Raw genomic sequence first — 5,470 nt, 5'->3', positions numbered from 1 at the left:
AATACACAGTACCCTTAATAGTAGATACACTTGAGGGACGTATGGGGTGCATGTGTACGTATTTTTTTAAAATTAAGTGCATGCATTGCTTTTGTGATAAAATAGTTTTAAGAGCTCATAAGGTAGGATGCAAATAAAAATAATAGCATAAGATTTAGCATTGTATTAAACAAATTGTACAGATTTGGTTAACTCCCTGTCCTTGAGGAGATTTCTTTGCTGTCTTCTATGACATCACTCCTAAGTGATGTATTTTTCCCCTAAGTCCCTGGCCAGTCCTGATTTCTTCTGTTACTGTCTTCTCTTCCACTCTCTCCTAAAGATTTGTGTTGGACCTATACTCCCCGCAATGTACAGATTTTCTCTAGGTACCCTTACCCGCCCGCCTACCTCTGGCTTCACTTACCATCTCTATGCTGATTACTCGCAGATCTATTTCTCAGCACAAACTCCTTTCCTGAGTCTCAGATCAATACATTTATTTCCCTCCAAAAATAATGTACTTGACATTCAACGTGCACCAAACTATCCTCTTGCCCTCAAGCAGTCCTCTCCTTCTCCAGTATTTCTCTTCTCAGTGAATGCCAGCAGTCAAAGATCCCCAGGAGACACCAGACAAATTTAGGTGCTCAAACAGGGAATGTGGGCATCTCAGCAGGGGTGGTCTGGGAGGGTAGACAGGGGAGATGGGCTTGGGTGAGATGACCGTGGAGACTTCACGAAAGCTGGCGTGGCTCTGGATTGGGTATATTCATTAGGGTAGGTCTGTAACTGGGTATCTTAATATTTTGTACCCATCAGGCAGAAGGAATGGAGCAGGCAGGCGGATGCTGTGGTTGGTAGAGAAGAAGCAGTCACTCACTCGTGTTTGCCGGAAGGGGGTGATGCTTGGTCATTTCTTTGGTTTACGTGCTGCTCTTACTTTGTGTTCAGTCATGGTCACGGTCATTGTTCTGTCTTGCACCATCGTGACTGCAGAGCGAACTTGCTGGTGTTGAGGTCCTGTGCATTGTTTATGTTCAGCAGGAGAACCTGCAGGAGGCCAGCTACTTGACAACAATAGCAGAGCTGCTAAATATTTTCTCACAACCCCGTAACTAGTCGCCCAAGCCAGAAACCTGGGTGGCAGGTAGCAAGCTCTCTTGATTGTCCGAAATAACTCTAACATCCACCAACTTCTCCTTTTCCCCACTCCTTACACACTGTCTCTCACTTTGTTCTGCTGTGTTTGAATTGTAGCTGGTCTCAGTGCCTTCATTTTACTCCTTCCTTGCTGATGTTATTGATTTCTTTAGAATGTCCTTCCTTCTTAAACAGAGTCTTCCTTTAAAGCAGTAGTTCTCAACCTTGGCTGACAATTATGATCACCTTGGGAGGATTTAAGGAAATACCGACACTGCTCCCTTTCCTAAGAGGAAATAATTGTACTAGTGTTTAATCACATGCATTTTGTGTACCCATATCTTGTAAGTAAGCAGAAGCCTTATCACCAAACTAAACCTCAAAGGGAATGACGACTGCCTGGAGGGAGCAGGCAGAACAGCGGAAAGAGGTCCGTGAGGCAGAAAGATGAGAAGGAGAGGAGGACTGAGAAATCCTGCCAGCAGCTTATGGGTGAGGCTGGAGGGAGAGGAGATCATCTTATTTATATCCTCTTGATTATCTTCCTCTAGGCTGGTGGCTTAGGAAAAACTAGTTATAGCGTATATTATGCTTGGTATACAAATTCTGATAATATTTTGATTTGATATTTACTGGATGACAATAAAAGGCCAAGCACACAGGTCTGAAGTTATAGCATTCAGTCACCTCAAAATGGTTTCCTCCATTTAACCTGGTTAAAAAAAAAAAAAAATCACCACCCTAAACAAAGACCTTTCTCCCTCATTCTCAACAGATGAGCTCGTGTTTTTAAGTGGAAGCTATAGGGAGAGAATGATTTCTTTCTCCTCTATTTTTTATTGCTCTCTAACTTAATTCATTTTTAACTTCTCCCCTTTGCATGTCATAAAAAAATTTCAATCTTGAGCCCACCCCTTAGAGCAAATTTCAGTAAACATTTTCAGTAAAAACACAGAGAGTTAACTTTTAGGCTTTCTAGTCTCTAATTCTCCTCCTCCTTCTTTACAACCCTTGAAAAGTACGCCTTCAGCGGACAAGCTTGAGGCAGGATTTGGCTGGCAGCAGTTTGGTGGCCTCTGCCCCAGACCTTTGCATGTCCATTATTCCCTTTTCTCTCTTACAATTATTTTTCTTCTTCTCCCATTGGCTCTTCTCAGCTCACTCATCCCAACCGATCACTAAGTCCTACGATCCCAACACCTAAACATCTCCCTGTGTACTCCTTCTGGCCAATTACACTACTATTGATTTCATCACCCTTGTCTAGAATAACTTCTTTGATCCCAATCCAGTGAATCCTGACTCATCCTTCAAGACTCACTCTTGGGGCCACCTCCTCTGAGAAGCCTTTCCCCTTCTGCGGAGACCTGACCTCTCATGCTTACGTGTTCTGTGCCTTACACCTTATTTATATTCCTCTCAGCATTATTCACCTATGTGGGTCCTATATCTTTTCCTCTCTAGACTGTGAGTGTGAGCTCTTGGGTCTTGTTTTAACCAATTCGTATATTCTGGTTCACAAAAGAAGTACAGTAAGTGTTTTTTAAAACAATGGAAGAATACAAGTAGTATCTTTCCATCTCTCCCTCTGGGTTACTATTTCTGTTATTATGATGTAAGCATGAAGGGTAGGAGAATTGTGAAACTAGTGCCAAGTAAAAATTGTCTCAAAAACTGCTTTAAATCCCATTTTGAGGATGACAGCCGTGGTCTCTCTTTCTAGGTTGACTTCTTCTACTTGTAGCTCTGCTTCTAACAGAGAGGACAGAATGTGTGCTTTTCAAATGGAATATGACATTATCACCTATTGATAAATCATGTTGAAAGTGTGAAGAAAAAATAAAGGAGAGAATAAGTGTAACTTTGTTAGAGATGAGGAGAATATATTCCAAATGAGGATGAGTTGAGTCTTATCTTCGGAGGGTTATGAATATACTTAGACATCTGGTCATTTGGTTATCTATTTAGCAAGTACTATTAAGTGCTTATTATGTGCTCAAAATTGCCTCGAGAGTTTAGCACTGTTGAGGACTGGGCATAATTCTTTCTTTTTGTAATATATCGGCTTCCCAGAATTCAAAATATCAGTCTACTCTTTTGCCTTATAATTTGCAGGAGCCATGAAGACAAATTTATTTTATGCTTAAAGTATGCTGGAAATATCAAAATATCTTCATAAATGGATCCCATCTATCTTTCTTTCCTACTGGTAGTGTCTTCTTTGTTTAAAAAGTAGGATCAAAATGTTCTTGTCTTGATAGAAAGAAATGGACAGTAAAAAAGATTTCAGGGAGCAATTTTACTTAGAGGCGTATGGTTTTATCGTTGTGAAATTAGCTACATGTAGTCTCTTCCTCCTACCACCTCTGAAGAGGCGGTATGAAGAAAGGATAGTAAAAATAACTAGTAACCTGTCTTAAACAATAGCAACAAAACACCAGCGGAGAACTTTTCAAAGGGAACTAAAGATGCCTTGGAACTGATTAGGATAAAATAAAATGCATTTCTATATAACATTTTGGTTATTTTGCCTTAACTTGTTAATTTCCTTTTCTGTCACCTTTTGAACCAGTTTATAAAACCAGGAAACCCAAGATAAGCAGACTTTAAGACTTTATATCATTTCCCTACTAAGAAACTGCTGAGTCCGAGGTGAGGTTCCCCGGCAAGCCAGCTATGAGACAGTGATTGGTTTGCGGGGCAGTCAGGGAATGCTCTCAGGATTAGAAGGGATGGGGAGAAAATGACGCCGGACCCTGCGACCGGAATCACCATGGAAACGCTAGGTAATCCTACAGGGAGCTGGATCCTGAATGTGGGCAGGAGGGCTGTACCTTTACAGCCTTCCTGAGCCCGAGAACCAGTCTAAGGGCGGCTCCCAGAAAGAGGTGTAACCTTGGGCAAGGATGTTGCCTTTAGCCAGGGCACTCACCTGGAAGGGGGGAATCCCATGACCCCACAGCTGTCAACACTTCTAGAAGCCCGGGAAAGAGAACTTCTGACTCGAAAGTGGGAGGTCCAGGCGGTGTAAATCCAGGGGCACTGCGTGGGTTGACCTAGGAGACAGATGACCAAAGATGCCCAGTGCCCTTGGGTTTATGTTGACAACACCATGGGCATCGAGTTTGGGAGGTGAGGAACGTACAAATTTGTGCCACCTGGCAATTTAATAAACAAGCTGGTGAGATGCTGTGTTTGTGCTCGTGTGTATGTACAGCTGTCATGTGACATCATCCAGCCTCTCCCAGCTAGCTGAATGAATTAATAAGTATGTTCATTAATTTATTAATTCCCAAGCTATTCTGCAGTGATCTTTGAGAACAGATTTTGGGGAATTTTTGCTTTAAGAGAGCCTTAAAATTTGAGATTTTTAAATGGTCTTAAAAGATTTTCATAACTTAACAAAATTTCATATTATAGGTAGTTAACCTCTCAATAAAAAGCTGATGGAAGTATTTATTGAATAAAAAAGACAGAACCTCAGGTTTGGTATTTTAAATTTACTGTGTCCTTAAGGATAAAGTGGAAAGGTGATTTCTTTGGATTAGTGAAAATAAAGTAAGAAGTAATTCTGTCCTCTGAGCATAGAAAGTGATATTTCACTTTTCTCTTTCATTTTTCTGGAAGAAATGGAGATTGAAGCCTGGGGGGGGTGGGATTCTTCAGCCTTAAACTGTGAAGTTGGGCTGTCAGAGGACTAATACCCTCACCCTCCTCAAATCTTATATATTGACTTTGTATATTTTTGTATTTTGTAAAATTTTAAGTTATTACTTTTTATAATTTAGTGGTGGATTCCTTTCGATTTTATGTATATAATAATAAAATTTTCAAATAATGACAAATTTTTTTTTCTATTCTTATAATTAATTAATTACCTATCAATCTATCTACCTATCATTGTATTACTTAGGATCTTCAATGCCTTGTAGGATATATTTGTTGATAAGAGATATATCAGTCTACTGTGGCTGCCATAACAAAATACCAGACTAGGCAGCTTAAACTACAGAAATGTATTTTCTCACAATTTTGGAGGCTAAAAGTCTTCATCAAGGTGTTAGCAGTGTTGGTTTCTTCTAAGGCTTCTCTCCTTGGCTTGTAGAAGGCTGTCTTCTTCTGGTGTCTTCATGTGGTTTTCCCTCTGTGTGTGCCTGTGTCCTAATCTCCTCTTCTTATAAGGACACCTGTCATAGTTGATTAAGGGACACCCTAATAACGTCATTTTAATGTAATTACCTCTCTAAAGATCATATCTTCAAATACCTTCTGAGGTACTGGGGGTTAGGACTTCAACATATGAATTTTGTGGAGACACAATTCAGTCTACAACAACAGGTTATCTTGT

Source organism: Balaenoptera musculus, chromosome 5, assembly GCF_009873245.2.
Source record: "Balaenoptera musculus isolate JJ_BM4_2016_0621 chromosome 5, mBalMus1.pri.v3, whole genome shotgun sequence".
Lineage (NCBI taxonomy): Eukaryota > Metazoa > Chordata > Mammalia > Artiodactyla > Balaenopteridae > Balaenoptera > Balaenoptera musculus.
The sequence above is the reverse complement of the archived record's forward strand: the minus strand, read 5'-3'. Positions refer to the sequence as shown.